The sequence below is a fragment of the Balaenoptera physalus genome, assembly GCF_965194825.1.
Source record: "Balaenoptera physalus genome assembly, chromosome: 11".
NCBI lineage: Eukaryota > Metazoa > Chordata > Mammalia > Artiodactyla > Balaenopteridae > Balaenoptera > Balaenoptera physalus.
In genome coordinates this window covers 104,851,681-104,878,427 of record NC_138896.1, presented here as the reverse complement: position 1 = coordinate 104,878,427, position 26,747 = coordinate 104,851,681, and the positions used below count along the sequence as shown (strand labels likewise).

At 46.7% G+C, this 26,747-nt stretch overlaps 1 protein-coding gene across 5 annotated transcripts in view; it reads right to left on the bottom strand.

Moving 5' to 3' along the window:
• The window catches only part of HRH1 (histamine receptor H1), an 89,852-nt gene that overhangs the window by 43,198 nt on the left and 19,907 nt on the right, over positions 1–26,747 (bottom strand). For 2 of the 5 annotated variants that reach the window (XM_082415751.1, XM_082415750.1), the window contains exon 1: positions 1,267–3,549. The exons of 2 other annotated variants lie outside the window; for them this stretch is intronic. The gene's annotated coding sequence lies outside the window, so the exon portion shown is untranslated. Of the gene's footprint in view, positions 1–1,266; positions 3,550–9,552; positions 22,213–26,747 lie in introns of those variants that run through there. One more of the 5 variants, XM_082415748.1, reaches the window with a different exon arrangement.

Genomic DNA, 26,747 nt, shown 5'->3' with positions numbered 1-26,747 from the left:
GGAAGCCCGCGTCTGATGTTAGGTCCTTACAAACATCTGTAGAGATTTCCCACCCTGCTTTCCACCCTTGGCACATCCCAAAGCACCCTGTATCCAGCCCCCTCCTCTGGGCTCCTCTCCCATGTGGAATTCCGCCCCTTCCCTGCCCTCCACCACCTCCCCTGCCCACCTCTCCAGTCTCCTGTCCCGCTTTGTTCTGGGGCACAATTACTCACATTCCATAATATGCGGTGCCTTCCCCACCTTGGGGTGTGTGCCTTCCTCCCTCTGGGCACCTGTCGAACTCCTACACCAGCAGCAGGGCCTTCCCCTGAATTCCCAGGCAGCTCCAGTCCCTCTCCTGGAGTCACCAGGGCTTGCCTCTGTCAGCACCTCTGGAAGTGGAGACGCTGCCTCCCCTTCTGCCCAGAGGGCCTCTCTGGAAGGATCGTATTCTTCCTTTGTTTCCCCTGTTCCAGCTCAGACAGGGCTGGAAGGCAAGGGTGGGCCTCGGCATGCCTTTTTCTAGTTGAATGGATCCCCTACAACTATCCACAGAATTTTGAGGGCAGGAGCAGTTTTCTGGGAAGAGGCCACCAAAGGGGGTCTGTTCCCCCCTTAAAGGTAAAGAACCTCCACCCTAGACCCTGAGCATCTCGACAGACGAAAATGTGTCTAATTCCCTGTATCGCACAGCCTGGCACATAGCAGTCATTTACTGTATAATGCTATCAAGTCATGGAGTCTCTTTGAGCTGAAGATCTAGTCCAACTTTCCCATTTTACAGATGAAGCAGCTGAGCCTCAGAGCCAGGAAACGATTACTCTTCTGTAAACGGAATGCTTAGGGGAAATATCTTCTCTCTTATGAATTAGGAAGTAGCAATGTTAATATTAATTTACTCATCCTTCCACTTAATGCCCAATGATTTTTCAAGCACCTACTATGTGCAAGGTACAACCATGGGGATACAGAAATGACAAACGCACAAGCCCCGCTCTTGGAGAGCCCATGAGCCGCAGGGAGAGAAGACGCAAGCAGGGGTCATGGAGACACACAGACAGATGAACCCGGAGGAGGGAGGACCCACCTCCTGGTGGGCCTCTGGGAAGGCTTTGTGCAGAAGTGGCATCCGAGCTTTGCACAGAGGTCCCAGGCCATCAATGCCAGAGCTGGAGCCCACATCCCTGCTCTGTTCTCCACCAGGTCTCAGACTGTACTATCTCTCCACCACAGTGTAATTGTTAGGATGATTTAGGCTAAAAGGAATAGAAAACCCCAACTCACTTGGCTGTAGTAATAAGGAAATGTATCCTCCCTCTAACGAGAAATCCCAAGTTAGGGCAGCTCCAGGGTTGGTTAATTCAGCTCCTCAAGGACGTCACCAAGGACTCCTTTTCCACCTTCTGGCTCTGCCATCCTCCGTGTCTGTCAGGAATGTCCTTAGAGCAGATCACCTCTTGGTCACAAGATGGCTGCCCAGGCCTGGAGGTCACACCCAGACATGACAACATCCTGCTCTTTGAGTTTCTTCCCTAAGATCAAGGAGATCTTTTCTAGAAACACCCAGATCCCAGCCCCACTAACTTTCCTCACGTCTTAAGTCCACTACTGAGTGAATCACCAGCAATGGGGGTAGATTTCCCAGGATTGGCTGAGCTAAAAACAGGATCACATTCCCTGAGGGGTAGTTACCCAAACAAAATGAGGGTTCTATTTGCCAGGAAACAGGGGAATGGCTGCCAATTGTGACTATTACACATATCAACCACAGTGACTGTTTCTAAGGTTCCTTATCTGGGGAACATCTGTAACAGAACCAACAGTGGTGGTCAATTGTGCATGTCTTCAGCCAGGCAGCATCTTGGATCCATAACAGCATGTGACAAATATGCCTGGGTCCCTCCCATGTGCCAGGCTCTGTGCTATGCTGGGAGGATTGTGATGGGCCAGACAGACACAGTCCTCTCCCTAGGAGGGGAACAGACAGGTAAACAGCCAATTACAACATGGCATGATGAGTGCTATGGCAGGGGAACAGGGATACCAAGGATGCTGGGGAGGTGGCTCACCCTGCCCAAGATAGGGAGGATGTATGTGGGGAAGGCTTCCTGGAGGAGGCATAGTCCAAACCATGACCTGAAGGAAAAGTGGGAGTTAGCCAGGCAGGGCGGGGGCACTGAAGGCAGAGGGAAAAGCACGTGCAAACGCCCTGAGGTAAATGAGAATGTGTGTCTCCTGGGGCTGGCAGTATGTTTCATGGATGAACACAAGACCTGAGTCAAAGAGATCTGCACTGGAATCCTGGAGTCACCACTAATAGGGAACAGGACTATAGGCGAGCTGCTGGAACTTTCAGTGCCTGAACTGTTTCACCTGTAGAATAGGGATAACAGTACATATCTCACAGGGTGGGTGTGAGGCTCAAATAAGACCTTGCCTATAAAGCTCACACCACAGTGTAAATTCTCCAGTATTGTAATTATCTTACTCTGAGGCTTGGACCCTACAATGAAGATCTGACCAGTAGAGGTGGGTGGGGGCTGAACTCCCCGCTGTGGCTCTCCAGGGCAGGCAGCCTGGGCTTGCGCCACCAGCCACATGTGACTGGTGAGTTCTTGAATGTGGTGGGTCTGAACTGAGATCTGCTGTAAGTGTAAAGTACACACTACAGTCTGAAGAATGAGTCCCTCCAACCACCTCCATGAAAAATATCTCATTCAAAGTTGTTTATGTTGATTACATGCTGAAATGGTAATATTTGGGATATACTGAAGATAAAATATATTAGGGAAATGAATGGTACTTGCTTCTCTTTACTTTTTAAAATGTGGCTACTAGATATTTACAATTACATTTGTGGCTCGCGTATATTTCTGTAAGGTTGTGCTGGCCTAGGCATGTTATCCCACTGCAAATATAAAGAAACAGAAATGCAGACCCATTCAACAGCCTGCCTGGTCTGTGGCTGAGGATGCAGCGGGGACAGGGGCCTGGCACCAACTCCTCGTCCTTCGCTCATTCACTCGCGCTCCTCTCTGCACAAGCCTTTCCTCCGACTCCTGGAAACCCACTTAGCGTTGCCAATGTCATGCGCTCCCCACCCCAACCCGGCACTCTTGTCTTTCGATCTGCAGATTGTCCTCGAATGGACCTATCTTCTCCCAGGCCCCCAGCTTCCTCTTTGCTAAATGAGCCCCATTTCTTGGAACTGTTGACAAGTGGTGCTCTCGATACAGAAGGAGGGAGAGCAGAGGTGCAGAAACAGCCGAGGCCTATTCTTCGGGAAGGGAACTGAGGGCTGAAACATGGGCTCTGCAGCCAGCCCAGGGAGGGGAGATGAGTGTGCATGGCGGGTCTGACCAGACCATGGATATTCAAGGGCCCTCAACAAGCATGAACACCCATCCTTCCAGGGCACAGCATCCAGGGCTCCTTGGTGGCTACTACAGTGTCACCACCATCTGCCTGGGGACATCTCGAGCTGGAAGTCTCAGATGCCTGGGACTCAACCCACCCGAGCTGTCTCATCACCTGTCGCAAACCTAGCAGACTCCTTGGTCTCCTCTGAGACAGCTGTGTATTCTGACAGGGGCTCTCCTCCTGAGGACGTTCTCTCCCCACCCCCCGCTGCGCAGCAGGCTGCAAGTGCTGGAGAGTTAACCAGCCCCCCAGGAGTGATGCTCAACCAGCTTCAGGCGTGGCCCACAGGGTCTCAGCAGGTCCCCAGGAGGGCTGAGGCTCCGTTGCCCACAGCAGTAATCTGTGCATTAACACTTTTCATCAGTATCCTCCTTTCCCACTCCCCTCCCTAATAAACTCCTTACATCCAAATCCTTGCTTCGAGGTCTGCTTTGGGGACATTGCAAACTAAGCCATCATCTCTCCCCCAAAACTGCTTCTTATCCCATGGACTGCACTGCCCTCCGCTCAGATGCTGTGGCATCTGGAACACAGGGAGTCAACTTTGATTTTTACCCCCATCTCATCTTCCACATCCCAACCACCTCTAAGTGCTGCCCATTTTACCTCCTAAATGCTTCTCAATTCTATCCACTCTTCTAGATCATTTTGCCACTGCTTCTGGGCCGGGCCACCATCATCTCTCATCTGGACAGCAGCTCTAGCCTTCTGTAACCCTGCCTCAACCCCCAAACTTGCCCAGATCTGCCAAGCCCAGGCCCACATACCCAAACACCTCCTGGACTACTCCTCTTGGAGTGGCACCTCACGCCTGGCATTTCCCAGCCTCCTCCTGGGGCACCTATGACCATACCAGCCACACACCTGTAAAGCAGGAAGTCATCCTCAGTCATCCTCTTTCCTCACCATCCCGCTTCTGCCTTGGAAAGTTCTTACACGTTAATCCCCCTTCATTTCACGTCACTGCCTTGGTTCAGGTGGCAGGAATGCTATGACCCCCTCCTAACTGGGCTGCCCTCCTCCAGTCTTGCCCTTTCTGATCCTTTCTCGATGTTGTTATGAGAGGGACTGTCCTAAGATGCTATCAGATCATTCCAGCATCCTGTTTCACTCCTCACTGGCTCGTCATGTCCCACGGGACAAACTCTGTCTTTGACATGAAAGACCCCTTACAACTTGGCTCCACACAACCTCAATTCCCACCCCACGCCCCCAAAACCCATGACTGCAGCCACTCCTAGACCATTTGTACTCTTTCCTGCCTTGGGCTCCATACCCATTAGGGGTGGGCCCAGGGGTGGCATCTCCCTTGAAAGCTCAATCAGCCATCTTGGTAGGAAGCCCCACTTTCCTCTTCTCCACCCCAGAGAACAGCACTGCCAGCCACCTGCACATCCAACCCAGAAGCCAGGCAAAACCAGGTGTCCAGTACAGAGTGGCAACTGCTATTATAATAAGAGATGGGCCTTCAAGTCATTCATATACTTTTGTCATCCAGTTCCTTCATTAAATAAAATTCTGGCAGCAGGGCCCTGACAAAACGGGAATGAGATCGGAGAGAGAAATGTCTGGAGCGTGGGGAATCGGAAAGTGAGGGTGGGGCATGGAAGCTGGTTTGGGGCGGACTTTGTGGAGAGAACAGTGAGCAAGCACTGTGGGCGTGCAAGGTGGAGGGTGTGCAAGGTGGAGGGTGTGCAGGAACAGGAGGCGTGAGGGCACAGAGGACCAACTGCAGCTCTTATGACCTACAGCTTTGCTCCCGTGCTTTAGACATAAGAGGCTACAGGTAGTGAAGGAGGGTAGTGACCGAGGGTCCTGGGGTGTAGCTGGACGACTGACGCTTCAGCTACACGCTGGAATAAATGATGTCGAAAGACAAGAGGACTCAGAGAGCAGCATCCCCATTTTCCAGGCACAGAACGAAGGCTGAATTTGAAAACTCGCCTGCAATCACCAGTTTGTAAAGGCAGAGCAAGGGCTTCCCAGTCACAACCTCCAAACGTGGTCCTCCTAGCTCTGTCCCTAAGAGCTAACGCTGTGGTGTTAGAGACTGTGCAGATAGGAGGGCAGCCTTCAGTGAGCAGTCTTGTTTTTCTAAATTAATTCTGTGGATGCAGGTTGTGACCCCACAGCATAAGCACACACTTCTAAAGATGATCTTCAAAGGGCACGCGTACAGCGATACACAGCAGTTACAGCTGTGAAGTCACACGGAACAGAAATGACAACTAAATCGGGTCGCATTTCTTTACCTATTTTTTATGGCAACCATTGCGTGACCGCTAGAAACATCCAAACTAGCACTGAGGTCATTTTCAGATAATGTGCCTTTCCCAGACAATACTTTTTGTTCAAAACAAAATAATTTATAGAGCATCCTATAATATGAAAGGCCTTGTGTGGACCTTTCCTGGGGGATAATTTTAGGGAAAAATATCTTTGCCTATATACGCCAGACCATGTACCTGGCCCTGAGGTCTTCCAGGGTCCCAGCCTTCAGGAAGCTCACAGTGTACAAGAGAAGCCCAACACTAAAGAAGCAGTGAGAAATGGAAAGAAATCAAGAGAGGTTATAGGAACGTATAAAAGTGTGTCCTAACCCAGTGCTTCTCAAACTTTAATTGCACATAAATCACTACTTGTGAAAATACAGATTCCCAATGAGTAGGGATGGGGTCGAGCCTGAGATTCTGCATTTTTAACCAGCTCCCCAGTGATGCCGATGCCGCTGGTCCGTGGACCACACTTTGAGTAGCTGAATGGCTCCTTGTGATTTGGAATATAATTCCCTATGCCAGCATCATATGCAGTTTCCAAAAGGGCAGCATCTCAAACGCACTACACGGGTCTGAAGTTCAGATACTCTGAAAGGCTCGGGGAGATGAGGCGATTCAGCTGAAGCATCAGCGCTGCTGTTTCTGAGGTGCACTGCCTGCACACTAGGGGAGTAAACAGACGTGCCTCCATCTCGGAGGAGTGAGCAGCTGAATGGGGGTAGACACGTAAAAATCAAAGACTCATAATACGTGCATCTGTGAAATGTAAACGTGCATCTGTGACAAAGGTCATGAGTGTCTGTAATAGGGAGCATGACCTGGTCGGGGAGGCTGGAGGCAGGGAGAGGAGAGAACAGCACAGCAAAGGCCTGGCTGAGGATCGAGGGGATCCCAGTGAGGCTGGGCAGAGGGAGTGAAGGATGAGGCTGGAGAGTCACGCAGGACTCCATGAAGAGTTTCGCGTTCATCCTAAGAGTGCGAGGGGCCCCTGAAGTGTCTTACTGGGAAGGAAGAATATAATCAGATTTGCATTTTGAAAACATCACTCTGGCTGTAGGGAGGAGGATGGGCTGGAGGGGCCAGAGGGTGTAGTTCCTTCCCTGGGAGTACGGGAGGGATCAGGCCTGACGGAGACAGCATTTCAGTCTCTCTCTGGGTGGCACAAGACTCTAAAGCTATGGATGGCCACTTTCTGCCCCATGGATGCTGGAAGCAGGACAGTCCGTCTGTTCAGACACACAGGAGTGAATCAGACACCCAGGAAGTAACTGGGAGAGAGAGGGGCTTGCAGGGAAGGAGAGGGGGCTTCTGCTGCATTTCGGCTCATGGTTCCAGCCCTTCCTGAGGCTCCTCTGCCACCCTGCCCTGATTTCCTTGGGATGCCTCTGTATCCTCATGAGGAGTTCCTTGATTGAGGCGGTTTCTGTTCCTTGCCACCCAGAGAGTCCTAGCGAACTCAGCAGCACACTTGCACTGAGGATTTCAAAAGTGCGAGAGCACCACACACGCTGTAGCAGCGCCCCAGGATTAGTCTCCAGACACCCCATAATTTGAGGCAATGCCACGGTAAAGTCACTAGGTTCTGAAGAATACATGCAGATTCCTGAGCTCCGGCAGAGACACAAGAGGTCATTCCCACCCACTGCACTGAGGTGGACAGGATTTCCAGCCAACCCAGGAGTGGGAGGGTGTGGGGCAGGTTGTCGAGGGACCACATGGCAGATATGCCTAAATATGTCCCCAGCTTCGAAGGTCACCTCCAGGCCTGTCCAGCCAGCTCCGTTCAAAGCTGTTTATGGTTTCCCCTCACACTGGAGGTGTGGGTTTGATTTACAGGGGATGGAGATGAATGTGAATCTTTTCAAAAAGAACAACCACCTTGCAGGAATCTGCAGGGTCCAGGAACCACTCGCTACAGTGTTTTGCTCTTTTTGGTGACAGGCAAGGAGATTTAGGATCTGAAAGATCCTCTTAAGAAGAAAATGTCTTGAAGAAATGTCAAACTGACCTCTGAAAGCTACCAAGTTGATGTCTGGTTAATCGGGAAATCCATTTCTTTATCTCAAACAGGGGGTACTTCTCTTGACAGGACATCTTGAGGATTACACATGGACATCTGGGGTGTCCCAAAGTGTGCTGTGCAGATAAATGTTGGAAGGCACAGTGATTCTTTTCTTTTTTGTCTCACACAAAGAAAATTATTGTTTTAATGGTTATGTATATATTTTAAGGCATATGAGAAAAAAAAAGCACATCAAGCCCATAATTTCATGGCTACTATTGCTCAGGATGAGGCTTAAATTAAAAAGTGAGTTGAGGATGAACAGCAAGCTCTTACTGTTATAGCACCGGGAACTACATTCAATATCCTGTGATACACCATAATGGAAAAGAATATGAAAAAGAATGCATATATGTATAACTGAGTCACTTTGCTGTACAGCAGAAATTAACACAACATTGTAAATCAACTATACTTCAACAAAATTAAAAAATATATTACTGGAGAATTCCATCATGCAGCTTATGAGTACAAAATGTTTGTCACCTAATTTTCTAAAATAAAAAATGTTATATACTGGCAAAAAAAGTGAATTGACTTAGAAAGTAAGTAAACAATAGTGCGGTTAGTGTACGAGGAAGGCCAAGGTTGTGAAATTTGCAGAACACTGAGATGAAGAGTAGGCAAGCATCTGGCATACAGCCTGGTACAGACCAGGAGCCCCAACATGACAGCCACCATTTCACAAGTACCTATGTCATCTCTAATCCTTGTAACAAGCAGGTAGGACTTATCATTCCTATTTTAGAGTTGATACATGGAGGCTTGGAGAAATGAGAACACTTGTCCAAATGCATACAACTAGAAATCGCCAAGGTTGCGATTTGAACATAGGTCTGCTTGCCTTCAGGTTCCAGATTCCCTAACTGCACCACATCACCCTTAACAATACATCATTCTCTCTCTCCTCTAGAAAACACAAGTGTCTTTCATAAAAGACCCCATAAAGACCCCAGATTTGGGGCCTGGCCCATTTCATCCCAACCCATACGGGTACACTATGTATCTATTTGCATTTGTGCTTGGACAACTCCTACCAAACCAACAAATTTCAAGACTAGCTCTTTCTTCCATGTGGTTGGCCCACTGCCCTGCCCTCAGGAGGCCTGAGGTAACCAGCTTGGGTCAGCTTGGCCTTGGCGCAGCATGTGACGGCCGGGTCTCTTCTCACTATTGGGGTGGGAAGAGTTCAGGTCCAAGTGAGGACCAGGGAAGTGGGCAGAGGCCTTCCAGTCTGGTCCAGTCATGCTCATTTGGGGTCCTGGTGGGTTGCTGGAGCCACCGTTGCAGAAAGACCCTCTGCTCAGTGTCCTCTGGGCACTTATATTCCCTCTTGGGACTTGCAGGGCACAAGTGGGTGTTCCTGGGCCCCTGGCTATAAATACCACCTGGATGATACCCTTCTACCAATATCCATAAGAGTTTCCCAAAGTCTCCCCATAAGGCACCAGAGAGACTCCTTTCTCCCTACACACATTCTAGAGGCACAGGCTTCCTGCCCGACTCTCATCCAGCTACCTGGATTTGCACCATTCTCACTCCTTTAGTGGCCATTTTTCACAAAGTGGTGTGTGTTTAAATTATCATCATAATACCATTCCATGTGAGTCATTAACTTCTGTCTCAGCAAAACAACAAACTGTTACACATCATGGACCACTAAGGTCCCTGAGAAGTGCCAAACGATCCATCCACCTCTGCCCGGAATCTCATTAGGGTCCTGGCTGATGCTGACCGAGCACTGTGTCCCCAGAACTATTCTAAGACCATCGTACGTATTAGCTTACTTAATTCTTCTTGAGGTACTATTACCTTCCTAATTTTACAGATGAAGAAACTGAGTCACAGAAGGATCAAATGGCTGGGTTATGAATGCAGAGCCATGCCCGTCACCACTGGGCTGGTCTATGACAGGAACTTGTCTCCTGGATTTGGAAGGATCACAGGTTTATCTGAGAGTAAAGAGATCTGGGTTGCAGTTACACAGAGCTGTGTGACCTTGGACAATTCACTCCACCTCGCTGAGACTTCCTCATCGGTACAACGCGGACAAGACCTGCTTCGCTCACTCAGAGGGTTCCTGTGAAGGTCAGAAGAGATAACTGATGTGAGAATACTTAGATTTTGGCAAATGTGTGCATGAAGGGACAGGGACAAGTGGATAAGTCCTATGCCACTCCTGCCTTCAGGAAGCATTAGGATCTTACAGAGCAGACAAGCATTTTCTTCCGTGGGCTCCTGCCAACGCTCAGTGTTTGAGGCACAGCTGAGAGGGCTGCTGGGAATGCACCGTGTGATCTGAAACGGGAGACTTCCCATCTCTGGGCTTCACCCTCCTCCACCCAAAAAGTGAGGGCCTCTCACAGGAGGTCCCTTCCTGTTCTAATGTTTTTACAACTTTGGCCTTGTTCCTAGGTTAAAATACTTGTGAAACAGCAAACAGCTTATATTAGGAATTCTTCCTGCTGGTGGGAGCAAACAGCAGGGATGTGTCTGACAGATATTAACGTCATCCACACATGCAACACATAAGCAATGTTTAAAATGGCATTTCTGTCTCTAAAACACCAGCGTTCTGATTGAGGATCTTGAACCTCGATGTTCCTCCTCATCGGAAACTAAGGACCTCCCCTTCGTCCCACTCCCCTAGCCTCCAACCTTCGCCTGCAGAATACATTTTCTTGTCTAAGGTCTCTTGAACTTGAAACTAGTTTAGGAGGAAACAGCAACCTTGAAGTCAGACAGACCTGAGGTTGAATCCTGATTCTGCAACTTACTAGCTGCATGACACTGGGCAAGACTCTCTGAACTGCTCCTCGTCTGAGAAATGGAGATGATAATAGCTCTCACAGGGCTGCAGTGAGGATTAAATGAAATGAAACAAGTTAAGCTCTTGGGCATACAGTAGGCATTCAGTAAATGGTAGCTCTTATTACTGAGAGTAGGGACTGTATTTGTCAGCCTAGGCTAGGTTATGCTGCAGAAACAAATTCACACCCAAATCTCAGAGGTATAACAAAGCAAATGGCCAGTCCTGGTCAGCAGGGCATTCTGCTCCACGTGGTGACTCAGGAAGCCAGGATGAAGAGGCTTCATCATCTGAAACATTGCTGATCAACACCACAGGGGAAGTGAGTGCTGGAGGGTCTCCAAAAGCCAATTAAGTGTTATGGACTTGACTGGTTTGAACTAGTTACTGGCCCTGATTGGCTGCCAGGGGCTGGGAAATGTTGGGGAGTGCGTGGAATATTAGATGATCATTACTCTTTATGTGATATGGAGCCAAATTCTGTTCACCTTTGGTTCTCCCACAGTGCTTAGCACAATGCCAGGCTTATTAGAGAAATTAAGGCACAAGTCAAAAAGAAGCCTTCTCTGATGATGTAATAATTTTCTAGCCAAAAGAATTTTCTCTCTTTTTTTTTCCCTTTAATCAGATGCTTATTCTCATCCTGCAGTTTATCACTGAAACAAGTATTTCAGAAGTTTTATAAATAATGTTCATTTTGAGGAAGTCCAATGCGCTTCGAATTAAGGCAAAACCCCAGGTCATGTCTAGGCCATGAGTTTACACTTGGAAGAGGAAAAAGAGAGGAGCAGATTGGACTGCCAAGGATAAGATGACAAGAAGTTTGCATTTCTTAACAATACTTCCAGCCCTTCTCAGGACCCTTGAGTGACATGGGGGTAGGTGGGTGGTTCATGGCACGGAAATTAGTGCAAGGAGGCAGTATGGTTTGCCCATGAGTCCCAAATGAGTCAAGCGTAGACCAGTGTTCCTTCCATACTTCCCCCTTCTTCCCAAACCCTTGCATTCTGCAAAGTCCTCCTTCCTGCCCTACACTCACTGAAACTACTGTGGGTCACGACACATGGATACATCTACCCAAGAGAACTCCTGAGAGTTGCTGCTGATCCCCCCCTTACCCTGGGTGGAGAAAGTGGAGCTCAGGAAAGATCCTTTTCCACGGAAGGAATGGCCTGCCACCATGTTCTCTTCAGGGCTCAGAGATGTACTCTGGTCCTGGCTCTGCCACCACGTCACTGGGTCACCTTGGACAACACACCGCTCTTTTCTGGGCATCCCTTTTCTCACCTGTAAACTCATTTAACAAGCATGCAGTGCAGCCTAAGAGGAGGGCTAGGAACATGCAGGTAACTAAGCCGTGAACCTGACCTCCAAGCAGAGGAGCAGGGCGACCAGGGGTCATGAGGACTTCCTATGCCAGCAGGCTAGGCGTGGACAACAGGGATGGTGGAGGCCAGTGAACGGGGGAGGGCTGTGGACAGCTTGCGTGCATGCTGCAATCAAATGGGCCAGCTGCCTCTCAGCTCCGGCCACACTCGCCAAGTGGGAATGTGGGCCCGGTATTGGCAAATCTCTTGATTTTTTTCAAAAGAAGCAGGAAAGACAAAATTATATATGAAATGTGAGCAGACCAACCAAATCAGCTTCATCTGTTGTCTGGCTGAAGCCCATGGCCCTCGCATTTGCAACTCCTAATGGATGTCAATCAGAGGACTTTATGAGATTATAAGATTATACAATCCTATTTGATCTGATAATCTGATTAGTTTTCATATGATCAGGCTTCTAAAAAATATGCATTGTTTTACTCTAAAAGGAAAAGAATTACTACGGAAAATTGAAAAAAGGTATAAAAAGAAAATTAAAATACTCTTAATTATTCCTAATCCCATTCCCCCGAAGTTAACATTTTGATGTATATTTTGGTACGTTTCCTGCCAGCCTTTTCTCTGTGCATAAATTATATAAATAACATTATATGTGTGTATATGTTTATGCATGTGTGTATATATGTATATATAACGTTACATAAGTAAAATGTATAACATGAATCTCTTCTAAAATTAGGAGAACAGTATTTTGACTGTTTGGCTTTGCATTCTCATGACATTGTGTCATTATGGATTCTTCAAAAACATGATTTTTAACAGCTACATAAAAATTCCATAATACAGATTTACCGTAATTTATACCTAAAACTTACACCTAAACATTTGAAGGTGTTTCTAATTTTTTACTATATAAATAGAATTGCAATGCACATTCTTATATATAAATATTTGTGGAGGTATCTGATTATTTCTTTAGGTAAATTTCCACAAGTGGAATTACAGGGTCTAAAGGTATGAACGCTTTTAAGGTTGTTGATATGTATATACTCAATTGCTCTTCATAAACCCTATAGTACTTTATGCTTTCACTATATTCTTACTGACACTGGATACTGTCATTTTCAAAACTGAATGTTAATTTGATGAAATTAAACAAGTGATATTTCATAGGTATCCTAATTTTATCAGTGAAGTTGGATATTTTCCCTCCAAATGTTTTCTGGCCATTTATATCTCTTTTCTGACTTGTCCTAAGGCCCCTTTAAAAAACCATTTTTTGTATTATATGCAGGAAACCTTTGTATCACATATTTTTATAATAGGAAAAATGAGATGAAATCTAAATGTCCAGCAACAGGGAAATATTAAATCAGTAAAGGCACAAGCAGTTGATGGAATATTATGTAGTTATTACAATTTGAGGATACAGAAGCATTGTGGGAAAACACTCATGACATATGTTAAATGAAAAAGAGCAGCTATAAAACTAAATGTGTACCATGTCCCATGTTAACAACCACATAAAAATAACAGTTATGGTAGGAGCTGTATTTAAGGGTTGGGATTTCTGAAGACATTCTTTTTCTCCTTTTATGTTTCAAAATGTTTTGCGATTCTGTTATATAACCTTTGTAGTTAAGAGAAAAAATACTTGAAAGACAAATTTTCAGTTGACTTTCCAAATGCGCTTTCCTAGTTTCTTAGGATTCCCCTGTATCCATTTAAAAACATCTATGTTTGTGTCACAGAAGATTAAAAACTTTTGACTTACTTAAATCTGTTGGCATTTTAATCAGCAGAGAAAAAGATAGCTTTGTTATCAGTAGCAAGCAGGGCTCACAGTAATGACCTTGAGGTTGGGTTATTCCAGGCCTTTGGGTCCCCTCCATCCTCACCTTACTCTGAGGTTTGGGAAGAAGGCAGTTCTGAAATTGCATAGACCTGAGGGGCCTCCAGTAAATAGGGGGCGGGGGGAGAGGAGTTGGGCAGCTCCTGTTGAAAACGAGGAAGCCTTCCAGACCTGCAGGGTCAGGAATCACCCACATTAGACCCAGATGGGCCCACTTTACAGATGATAAAATTGAAGCCCATAGAGGAAGAATTTCAGGACAAGCAGACCAAGCCTGCAGGATGCCCAGAAAAACCTTAAACCACAACAACATCATCATTATTACTACTAATGTTCCAGCATCAGACACCTTTCAAACCATGTTCTTTTTTTTTTTTTTCTTATTGGAGTATAATTGCTTTACAATGTTTTGTTAGTTTCTGCTGTACAACAAAGTGAATCAGCTATATGTATATATATATATCCCCTCCCTCTAGGATCTCCCTGCCACATACCCCCCTCCCACCCATCTAGGTCATCACAGAGCATCTAGCTGAGCTCCCTGTGCTATACCTCAGGTTCCCACTAGCTATCTATTTAACACATGGTAGTGTATTTATGTCAAACCTAATCTCCCAATTCAGCCCACCCTCCCCTTCCCCCTCTGTGTCCACACGTCTGTTCTCTACATCTGCGTCTCTATTCCTGCCCTGCTAATTATTAGAGAAATGCAAATCAAAACTACAATGAGGTATCACCTCATACCGGTCAGAATGGTCATCATCAAATAATCTACAAACAGTAAATGCTGGAGAGGGTGTGGAGAAAAGGGAACTCTCTTGCACCGTTGATGGGAATGTAAATTGATACAGCCACTATGGAGAACAGTATGGAGGTTCCTTAAAAAACTAAAAATAGAACTACCACTACTGGGCACATACCCTGAGAAAACCATAATTCAAAAAGACACATGCACCCCCATGTTCACTGCAGCACTATTTACAAGAGCCAAGACATGGAAGCAACATAAATGTCCATGCACAGATGAATGACTAAAGAAGATGTGGTGTGTATATATATATATACACACACACACACACACACACACACACACACACACACACACACAATGGAATATTACTCAGCCATAAAAAGGAACGAAATTGGGTCATTTGTAGAGACGTAGATGGACATAGAGTCTGTCATACAGAGTGAGGTAAGTCAGAAAGAGAAAAACAAATACCGTGTATTAACACATATATGTGGAAACTAGAAAAATGGTACAGGTGAACCATGTTCTCTTTTGATGGTTGCACCTGTTATTCACAACGGCTCAGTGAGGACGGCAGCATTGGGATTCAGCATTCCACTTTAGCAGAAGGGGAAACTCAGGTTCAGTGAGGGGGAGGGGAACAGATATATTAAACACCTCTTATGTGTCAGGTGTTTGTCTGTTGTTTTGTTCTTTTATTTATTTATTTGGACATGTGATAAATAAATTTATGAACAGCGTTAGAAAAAAATGATACTAAAGAAAACAGAGTAAAAACCAAGCCCTGGGGGCTTCCCTGGTGGCGCAGTGGTTGAGAATCCGCCTGCCAATGCAGGGGACACGGGTTCGAGCCCTGGTCTGGGAAGATCCCACATGCCGCGGAGCAACTGGGCCCGTGAGCCACAACTACTGAGCCTGCGCGTCTGGAGCCTGTGCTCCGCAACAAGAGAGGCCGCGATAGTGAGAGGCCCGCGCACCGTGATGAACAGTGGCCCCCACTCGCCACAACTAGAGAAAGCCCTCGCACAGAAACGAAGACCCAGCACTGCCAAAAAATAAATAAATAAATAAATAAATAAATAAATAAATAAAAACCCATTTAGCCATCCATTTCAAAACAAAAAAAAAAACCAAGCCCTATCCCCCACCCACTCAGATCTTATTCCCAGAGCATCTATCACTAGTATCCTGTGTGCCCTTCCAGGGCCAGGCTAAGTGCACACACGCATATGCATCGTACGCTCTTCGCTTCCTCCTTCCTCCCTTTCTTTCTTTTCTCCTCTCTTACTCATGCCTTCCTTTCTTTCTTTTAAACAAATGGTCCTGGGGAAGCATTCTATATCAGTTTATATGGGCTGGCTTCATTCTTTTCCATAGATGCACAGTAAGCCATATATGGAGAGATGACCATTTATTTAGCCAGTGCCCTAGAGGTGGCTATTTATGGTTGTTTCCAAGCTTTTGTCACTTCAGACTCTCCTCATACAATCATCGCTTCACACATGTGCAAGTTTGTCTGCAGAATGGACTTCTAGAAGTGGAATTGCTGGGTCAAAGGATTTGTGCATTTAAAAATTTGTAAGATCCAAAGTAATCTCCACAGAGTCTGTAGTATTTGTGCAGCATTTGAAATTTATGAGCGTGTCTGTTTCTGCACAACCTTGACAACAGGATGTCTTGTCTAACTTTAAAATTTCTGCCAATCTGATATGTTATAATTATACCTCATTGTAGTTTAATTTACACTTATAATAAGGGAAGTTGAATATCATTTCACATGCTTAAATGCCATTTGTATTTCCTTTTCTGTTCACTTTCTTTGACCATTTTTTCCTGTGAGGTTAGATCTTTTTTTTTTTTTATTGATTAGTAGGGACTCTTTATATATTAAGAAAATTAGCTCATGTCTGGGATATCTGTTTATCACTATTTTTTCCAAGTAACTCATTTGTCTTTTGACTTTGCTTATAGTATTGTGATGAAGACACTTAAAATATTTAGGTATTAGAATTTACCAAAAATTTGGTATATTTTTGATTATACTTAGGAAGGTCTTCCCCACTTTAAGATTATTTTCAAAATCTCTTATTTCTTCAAATAGCTGTATTTAAGCTTTTAAAAAAATGTACATGTTGATCCATCTGGAGTTAATTCTGGTGAAAGGACTGAGTTGCATCCAGGTGGTTCTCCAATTGTTCCAACACCATTTATTGAGTAATCTATCTTTTCTCCAGTGATTTTCCATGTCACCTTACTATTTCTGGACTCTCTTCTGTTCTATGTAACTGTCTGCCTATTTATTCTAGAGCCACTTTTATACATGATCACATTAAACCAAAGCACCCTAGTGGTGTAGGTGAGGCCAGAACCAGGTCTCCCAGCCTGTGCTACTTTACCTCCCATAACTAGGTGGTCTCCTAACTCTAGGGTGGGTTGGGGAAAGTCAGAGAGGTCCCAGATCCTGATCCTCCAAAGCAGGGAGATAAACAAGCATAACACACAGCATTTCCCTCCCCTTCACTCACTCAGAGGCAGTGAGTGGCCTCTGCCAGCTCCAAGCTGGACTCCAGCTTTCTCGAGAGTGAAGTGGCTTGCCCTTGGGTAAGTCAGCTCCTCTCTTAGAGCCTCAGTTTCCCAACTGCAAAACGGTAATAGTAATAGTAACACTTATATCATGTTTCGAGGATGCAATCATCTGAGGCTGGACAAAGATGCCATAGTAAAAAGCCCCAGTTACGATGACAGAGGACACTGCACCATGGCAGAGCCACTCTCCCTCCTTCTGAGGCAAATAACGCCCATCACTTGGGCTATGATTTAGCAGGGACTGAGCTATGCAGCTTGCTGAGAGCCGGTCAGTCAGTCTAAAGGTCTGGCTGTCCACACCCCAAGGACACAGGACTTGCAAGGCCAGGTCCTCCAAAGAGAGGAGGGCGAATCAACTCTGACCTCAGAGCCACTGAGGTGTAAAGGGCTCAGTGTAGGGCCCCATCCTGCTCGGCAGGGGCCCAGGAACCCTTGAGGAGCCCTTCAAGGTGGGCAGGAAAGGCAGGGAAGCTGGGCAGAGTAGGAATGCTGGGAAGGTGGTTGGAGGTTGAGTCTTCCACACAAAACCCAAGACCCAGCGGTGCTGTTCCCCAGAACCGTCACCTGCTTCTTTTTGGAACTTCCACCCGCCCTCACCAAGTGCTGTGAGCCCAGGGAAAACCAGGCCCAGAGCCCAGAAGTCGTGTGAACAACATCTCTCGGAGCACCCACATTCCAGAACAGGAACAACACAGTCCCCAGGCCACCCGCTCCCACACATACCAGCACCACACCTCGGGTTTAAGCACCATTGCACTGTTTGCCTATATCAGCTGAGCTCCTCCGAGAGGGAGGGATTAATATTATCCCCATTTTCCAGATGAGCAAACTGAGACTCAGATGGAGCACATGAGCGGCCCAAAGTCAAAACGACAGCAAGTCGCAAAGTTAGAAATCAGGTCTTTTCAGCCTGAAAGCCTGACCACGATGCGCTCCAAACAGGGGCTGCAGTGGACTGTTGAGTCATCTGTTTGTTCAACAAACATTCATTGAGCACCAACTTTATATTTGGCAGCAGAATAGGTGCTGGGTGTACAGAGGCACATAAGACACAATTCTTGTTCAAAAGGACCAAATACAATAGCTATTCTATGATGTCAAGTCTGATGGGTATACAAAGGGCTGTGGGAGGTCAGGGAATAAGTGATTAGCTACTTTGAATCAGGGCAGGCTTCCCAGAGGAGGCAACCTGTAGGATGGAACTTGAATCATGTTTCCATTGTCAAGGGTGAGCAGGAGTTTTATTCCTCAGTGGCTGAAAATGGAGGTTCCTGGGCTCCAGTGCTATGTTCCAGGCTCCTGCCCTCTCTGGTGGACTTTAGAATTTCCAGGGAAGCTTGTTAGAAATACCCATTTCTAGGCCTCTCCTCAGACCTTCTGAATCCAAATTGCAGCCCTAGCATCCAAGCACTTGCATTTTTTCACAGCCCCCTAGTTTTTTTTTTTTAATTTAATTAATTTATTTTTTATACAACAGGTTCTTATTAGTTATCTATCTTATACATATTAGTGTATATATGTCAATCCCAATCTCCCAATTCATCCCACCACCACCACCACCACCACCACCCCACCGCTTTCTCCCCTTGGTGTCCATACGTTTGCTCTCTACATCTGTGTCTCTATTTCTGCCTTGCAAACCGGTTCATTTGTATAGCTGATTCACTTTGTTATAAAGCAGAAACTAGCACACCACTGTAAAGCAATTATACTCCAATAAAGATGTTAAAAACAAACAAACAGAAAAACTAAAAACAGAATTACCATATGACACAGCAATCCCACTACTGGGCATATACCCAGAAAAAAACATAATTCAAAAAGACACATGCACCCCAATGTTCATTGCAGCACTATTTACAATAGCCAGGTCATGGAAGCAACCTAAGTGCCCATCGACAGATGAATGGATAAAGAAGATGTGGTACATACATTCAATGGAATATTACTCAGCCATAAAAAGGAATGAAATTGGTTCATTTGTAGAGATGTGGATAGACCTAGAGCCCCCTCGTTTTTTATTGAAGGATGTGTATTTGGGACCTGCCATCCAATGGGCAGCTATTGGCAGGTGTTTTTTTTTTCTTTTATGAATGTTGTTCATTTTAAGAAAAACTCTAAACGCAATGGAAAAATAAAGCCAGAAGCCCCAGGGACAAAGCCCGCACCCAGTTAGCCTGTCATAATGAGTCTGATTCTCTCTCTCCCTTGTGCTTAGAAATCATTATCTGAGCACCTTAGGAAACTGCTTCCTCCCCTCCTACTGGTTAATGCCTGACATTGTGAGAGAGGCTCTTTCTCCCATGCCTGCCTGGGAGAAAGGGGGCCTCCTTTCAAGACACGAGGGAGGGAGGGCAGGTTGTGTTTCACTGGCAGTTTTTAAGAAAGGGAGCAAAACATTCAGTGGTAAAGAGCATGGAGCCAGACCGCTTGTGTTCAGATTCTGCCTCTATTACTTCTGAGCTGTGCAATTTCAGGCAAGTGACTTAACCTCTCTGTTTCAGTTTCTTCATCTGTAAAATGGGGATAACAGTAATATCTATCTTATAGGTTGTGTGAAGACTAACTGAGTTAATATATGTAAAGGACTTATGAATAGTGCCAATCAGATATAGTCAATTTTATATAACTATTTGCTTTCATTATATTAACATGCCAGTTGGAGGTGGAAAGTCAGGGGCTGACCACAGTTAAGACTTAATCAGCAGAAGGCAACTTCTCTGACCAACTCTTATCATTCACCAAGTGCTGCCTGAGAACCAGCTATGATGGTTTACAGTGCTGGGCACTGGTGATACAGAAGAGAAGGAAACAGAGCACCTGCCCCAAGAGACTCCACCTCCACCCCCAGTGAGGAAGCAGATTTGCCTGACTTCTAGAAGGAAAGGCCCAATGGATCTTTGCCCCCAAACTCAGCACAATCTAGGCTGGGGCTGGCCTTGGAGATGGTTAAACTTCTGGCCTCCCCAGGTCATCACTTTAAAAAGGTGGGACTCAGCTAGGCCTGTATTGCATTTGAAAGTATCAGGTCAGGAGATCTAAGAAGTGATAAAAGCATTTCTCTTCCCTTAGGTTTCCTCTGTGGTTATTAGAAAGTTTATGATATAACCACAATAAATATCAGAAAAGGAAGAAAAAGGGAAAAGTGCTTCCCAGGAGGCACAGCAGAAGAGAGGACAGGTGTTGGTGCTGGAAAATCCTGGGACTGAATCCTGATGCAGTCACTTCCTAGACATGAGCCCCTGGGCAAGGGACTTCACTTCTCTGAGTATCGGTTTCCACATCTGTAAAATGGGCAGGTGGGAACACCTACGACTTAGTGAAGTTGGGAGGACTGAGCAAGATTACATTTTTCAGACAGCCCTTGCACACATGAGATGCTCAGTGCCGGCTAGCTGTAACCCCCTCCCTCACCTCCATTTTGTAAATGAAACCACTGAGGTGCAAGGAGAGGAGGTGACCTGCCCACATGGTCCGGGCTCCATCCCAGATCTGATTTAACCCATTACTGAAGCCAAGAGAAGGAAGTAACCTCTCTCTGGCCTGAGTTGCTTCATCTGTGAAATGGGTGGATAGAAGGGAGGGTCAGATCAGATAATACCTAGAGGCTTATCTGGCCCTGTGAATTAAAAGAATGTTCTAGTAATGATAACAGCTAACAGCTACCCAGGATGTGTCAGGCACCTTACATACTCTGCGCCTAATTTGGGGAACACAGCAAGTCACAAACAAAGGAACTGAGGCCTCATGTAGCTGATGAGGGAAAAATATCCAGAAAATATAAAGGACTCATACAAATCAACAATAAAAATACATTTAACCCAATTATAAAATGAGCAAAGACTCTGAATGGACATTTCTCCAAAAAAGATATATAAATGGCCAGTAAGCACATGAAAAGATGCTCAACATCATTAGCTATCAGTGAAATGCAAATTAAAACCACAGTGAGATACCACTTCACACCCACCAGGATGGCGACAATCAAAAAGACAATAACAGGTGCTGTGGAAGATGTGGAGAAATTGGAAACTTCAAACATGCTGATAAGATTGTAAAATGGTGCAGCCTCTTTGGAAAACAGGCAATCCCTCAAAAAGTTAACAATGCAGTTACCGTATAACAGAAATTCTACTCCTAAATATATACATATATGTCTGAGAGAAATAAAAACGTTTGTCCATACAAAAACCTGTTCACAGCAGCACTATTAACAATAGCCAAAAAATGGAAACAACCCAAATGTCCATCAACAGATGAATGCATAAACAAAATGTGGTATATCCATACAGTGGAATATTATTCAACCATGAAAAGGAATGAAGTACTGACACATGATACAACATGGATGAACCTTGAAAACATCATGCTGAGTGAAAGAAGCCAGCCATCATCAAAGACCACATATTATATGACCATACTTACATGAAATGTCCCGAATAGGGAAATCTGTAGACACAGAAAGTAGATCAGTGGTTGTCATGGGTTTGGGGTGGGGTGGGAGGAAATGGGGAGTAACTGTAATGGGTAAGGGCTTTCTTTCTGGGGTGATGAAAATGTTCTAAAATTAGATTGTAGTGATGGTAGTACATCTCTGTGAACATACTGGAAACCCCTGAATTGTTTACTTTAAATGGGTGAATTGCACACTGTGTAATTACATCTTAATAAAGCTGTTGAAAGAAGGAAGGAAGGAAGGAAGGAAGAAAGGAAGGAAGGAAGGAAGAGAAAGAAAGAAAAAGAAAGAAAGAAAAAGAAAGAAAAAAAGAAAGAAAGAGAGAAAGAAAGAAAGAAACTGAGGCTTAGGGAGGCAAAGATATTTACTAAAGGATGATCAGCGATTTTAGAACAAGAGTCAGGCCTCCCATTCCCAGGCCAACGCCCCTCTGGCTGACTTTCTGAAAAGAGGGATCACTAAGAGGAACTGTGCACTCACTACTTGCCCCATGCCAGGCACTTCGCATACTATTTTATCTAATCCTGCCAACAAGCCTAAGAAGTATACACGACTAACCCCAAGTTACAGATGAGAAAACCGAGGCTCCAAAATGTACAGCGACCTGCCCAAGTCACTGTCTTAATTCAGGTTCCCGAGAAGCAGACCCAGAGACAAGAGATGCATGAAGGACGTGCTCCGAGGAAAAGGCAGAAAAGGGGTGGGTGGGGAGGGAGCGGAGCATGCGGGCATCTCAGGCAGAGTCCTGCCCACCCTACAGTGTGAGTCACCCCCAGGCTTGGCCCCAGCCAGGCAAGGGAGAGGGGCTCTCCGACTCCCGTACTCCACAGCCTTTGGTAATGGGCATCGGGGATGGGGGTGGGAGGTGTAAATTCCTGGGCATGTCTAGACTTCTGCATTTGTGGACAAATGGCTCATAGCCCATCAGCAGCCTCCAGAGGAGGGTTGCAGGTGCAAGCCTTTGGTGGCAAAAGCACAGCTGAGTTGGAGGAGGGTTCCCCAGAAACTGCAAAGGACCCAAGGGGCTGTGGGTGAAGCACCAACACCATCTGCCCAGGCACCTAACTAGGAAATTAGGGATCTGGGATTTGTACCCAGGTCTGCCCACAAAGCCCATGACCTCCTCACCCTCTTCAAGAGGGATGCGTCCATAGACTGAGCTGGGGAAGTGCATGGCCCACAGGGGTGAGGATGACAAGCAGAGCTAGAGGAAAAGGAGGACGGTGCCCAGTGGCTGGAGAGGGTTATGAGCCTGGATCCCAAGGAAGACAGAAGAGGAAAAAGCAGGCAGGAGGTGGGAGTTGGGTGCTATGGGTGACGACAGGGTCAGGTGAGCAGCACCTCCTCCCTCCGTGGCCTGGAGCTAAATGCAGTCCAACCCCCTCTTCTTGGCTGCTGAGAGCTCTGGTTAGGGGGTGGAGGGACCCAGATAACAGAGACAACTGCAGGATGCAGACGTGTTTGAAAGAAACCCCGTGGAGGGAAACCATGAGGTCTCCCCATGGAAAGAAACTTCTTCAGAGGGAGGCTGGATTGAGGCAGGGACACGCTGACTCCGGTCTCCATCTGCACCGGTAGAGAAGCTGCAGTGTTTAAAGAGAGGCCATCAACAGCTGGTAAATCCCAGGTGACTGTGACCTGTTCCACTTAGTCACCCAGTACGAAGGGTCTGCTCTGAGAGCAGCTCAGCAGGCAAAGTGAGTTGATTCAATCAAACACTCCTTCATTCTGCACTTACTCATGCCTGTGATGCACCCGGCTGGCATTATGTTGGACACTGGGGGTGAAGGGAAGGCGCTGGGAGTCTTAAAAATGAATCAGATAAGGTCTCTACTCTCAAGGAGCTCATCATCAAGTAAGGGAGACAGAGCAGGAATCACAACACAGGGTGCTAAGTGCCATGGTGAGAGTTATGGATGGGAGCTTAGGAGCCCAGAAGAGGCAATACTCCCTCGTCCTGGAGGAGTTGGGGATAACTCACAAACAAGGTGAAGTTTGAGTTGGGTTTAGAGGGATGAATAGCAGTTTACCAGAAAGAATGAGAGAAATGCCATTTCAAAGTTACTTCGTTGATAAAGAGTAGGATTGGGGTTGTGCTTGAATCCAAGTTGTGCTCTGAACACTATACAATACTGTCTATCTTGAGACTGCCATTCCATTAATCCCCCAAGTTACAACCTTAACTTTTTAAAGCATGATAGAAATCATCCCCTTTCGAGTCAGTCCTGTTTGAATCCTGGCTTCACCACTCATTAATCATATGACCTTGGGCCCAGCTGAGAGTAAACAGTGTTCATTAGTTTTCCCCCCCTTTCTTACTTGGCTACAGGCTTAGCCTGCCCACTCCTTGGCCACTTTCAGGTTCACCAGGAGGTGGCACCTGAAGCTGTGGCCAGAGGGCCTGGAATTCACTGTTTGTTGGAGGGGTGGGAACTGTGGGTGCCACTGTGCCTCTCTAAACCTCAGACCCCCACCTAGCCCCACCATGCAAGCCTAGGAGAGTAGTTTCAAGCGGGGGGGCAGGGGGGGTACCACCTTCTATAGTGCATCTGGAAACAGAGGGGGCGTTCTGAGTTATCACAATGATGTGGAAGACATAACTGGCATTAGTGGGCAGTGGCCAGTGGAGTTCCACACAACGGAGCATTGTCCTCTGTCCTGCCACCTTCTAAACGTCCCCTGGAAGACACGTAGGTGAAAAACCTGTGTATAACTATCTAAATCCAACCCCCAGTCCATTTACATATGAACACAGAAGCTCACTGCACAGCTCTAATCTGCTCTAAATTGTCTAAGATTGCTCCAATGATGTAAACTGAGGGAAGGTGATGTACTCTTCTGTTTGGAGCTTTCCCATCAGTTGAATCACTTGATGGTGTTTGCCACTTCAACACATCTGTACCCATCTGCATTGGTAGCTGTGTATTTACCCGATTCTAGATGTGACTACAGGCAATGACTGCTTCAAAAAATCTTCAAGTGTGGGCATGCCCAAGCATTTATGTAGTGGAATATATATTATTATTTTATTACAAATGGCTTTCTGGGCTTCCTTGGTGGCGCAGTGGTTAAGAATCCGTCTGTCAATGCAGGGGGACATGGGTTCGAGCCCTGGTCTGGGAGGATCCCACATGCCGCGGAGCAACTAAGCCCGTGCGCCACAACTACTGAACCTGCGCTCTACAGCCCACGAGCCACAACTATTGAAGCCCGAGCGCCTAGAGCCCGTGCTCCGCAACAAGAGAAGCCACCGCAATGAGAAGCCCGCGCACCACAAGGAAGAGTAGCCCCCGCTCGCCACAACTAGATAAAGCCCGCGCGCAGCAACGAAGACCCAATGCAGCCAAAAAAAAACACAAACAAAAAAATGGCTTTCCTTTTATTTCTCCTTTACCATGTGATTAGCGTATTATTATTATTACTATTTTTAGTATTTGTAGATAGATTATATGATCTATGCATGAACTGTGTTTCAGGATTGTAAAGAGGGCATCACAAACTATTTGTTATAAAGGTAACATTGAGACTGAAGGATTCAGACCCACTGGCCTGGTCTAGACAACTGGGAATCTATCCAGTTTCCCTTGGGATGACAGACAGTACAGCCTAAGGATCAGAGCCAGGGTCTGGGAGCCAGAAAGACTGAAATCTGAAACCCACTGCTGTTGCTTACTAGCTATATGACCTGGGGGAATATGTATAATCTTGCTAATTCTTAGCATCCTCATCTGCAAAATGGGGATAAAACACCCACCTCAGAGGGCTGTAGTGGGGGTTATATGAGGTCGACTGTAGAAAGACACCAATTAAGTGCTCAGTGATAATAGAAGCTGCTGTCACCCTTATTGTTGCTGTTATGATCATTTCTCCAGGGACTCCTCCCCAGCTGGGACCATGAAGTGTGACCGGGCCCTGGCATCCCCCACCCTCACCACCCACATCCAGTCTGGCTCAGCACCCTGATCTCCAGACACTGATGGGGGGATGGGTCCTGATCCGCATGAACCATGAAACTAAGCCTCCCCCATCGGGACCCTATTCGACCCAGGCCTGAATCAGGCCTCACCCTCTACTGAACGTTGCCCTGGGTGGTGACGGGGGAGCAGACTACTGCCCAAAAGCTCCCTGAGTCTCCACGCTGGCTTCCAGCTCACCTTCCCCGCTTTTCCCACCGCTGCTGGGGCCCTGGTGTGCCCTGCGCTGAGCCCCTCGGCTGTGGGGGCAGCAGGGTCCGCCCCCTGGTTCCAGCTTTGGCCTCTGAGCCTCCGGATCAGCCCCTCTGCACTAGGCCCGCCCCTGGCCTGCAGAGCTGTCTCCTTCCAAGGTTAAGCATCCACAGGGCCCTCACCTAGCTCTCAACAAACCACCAACATGACAGGTCATGGTGTATGAACTCTGGAGTGGGCGCTGGGAGCTGCCCTTTTTTTAAAAAAAAAAACATTTATTTATTTAGGCTGCACCGGGTCTTAGTTGCGGCATGAGGGATCTTTTTTCAGTTACAACATGCGGGCTTCTTAGTTGTGGCATGCGGACTCTTAGTTGCAGCATGCACGCGGGATCTAGTTCCCCGACCAGGAATCGAACTCAGGGCACCTGCATTGGGAGCGCAGAGTCTTACCCACTGCACCACCAGGGAAGTCCCAGGGAGCTCCCTCTTCTTATCATCATTCCTCTGTGGTTCTCTCTGCCCTTCCACAGCAGGAATCCCAGTGTTCATCTCTGCTCCCTGGGCCTCTGCACTCAGGGACCCCAGGAAGGTCTTGAACCATGCATTTGGCAGTCAGAGGGAACTGATTCTTTCCCCCAAGGCAATGGGAACCAGCAGAGTTGTCAGAGCTGAGAGGGCGTTCCCCAGCCTCATAAGACCCAGAGCTACCTCTTCATTCCTCCTGTCTTTGGCGGAGTCGTTAGGAATCCCTAGAAGGTGATGGATGAAATCTGGTCTTGATCTAGCGCTGCCTGAGAGTACTGAGATGACACACACGATGCCCACCCTGAAGAAGTTCACAGTCCAGCTGGGAGAGACAGTCATGTAACAGATAACTGCGGTTTTGACATGGTCCGTGTTCAGTGTGAGGTATGCACTAGAGGCCATTGGCCTTCTTATGTGGGAATGGCCAACTAAGTCTGCCTGGGCAAGGTGGGAAGGCTTCTGAGCAAAGTTAACATTGGAATGGGGTACTGAAGGATGAGCAGGAGTTTTCCAAGGTCTGGGCTACTCTCAA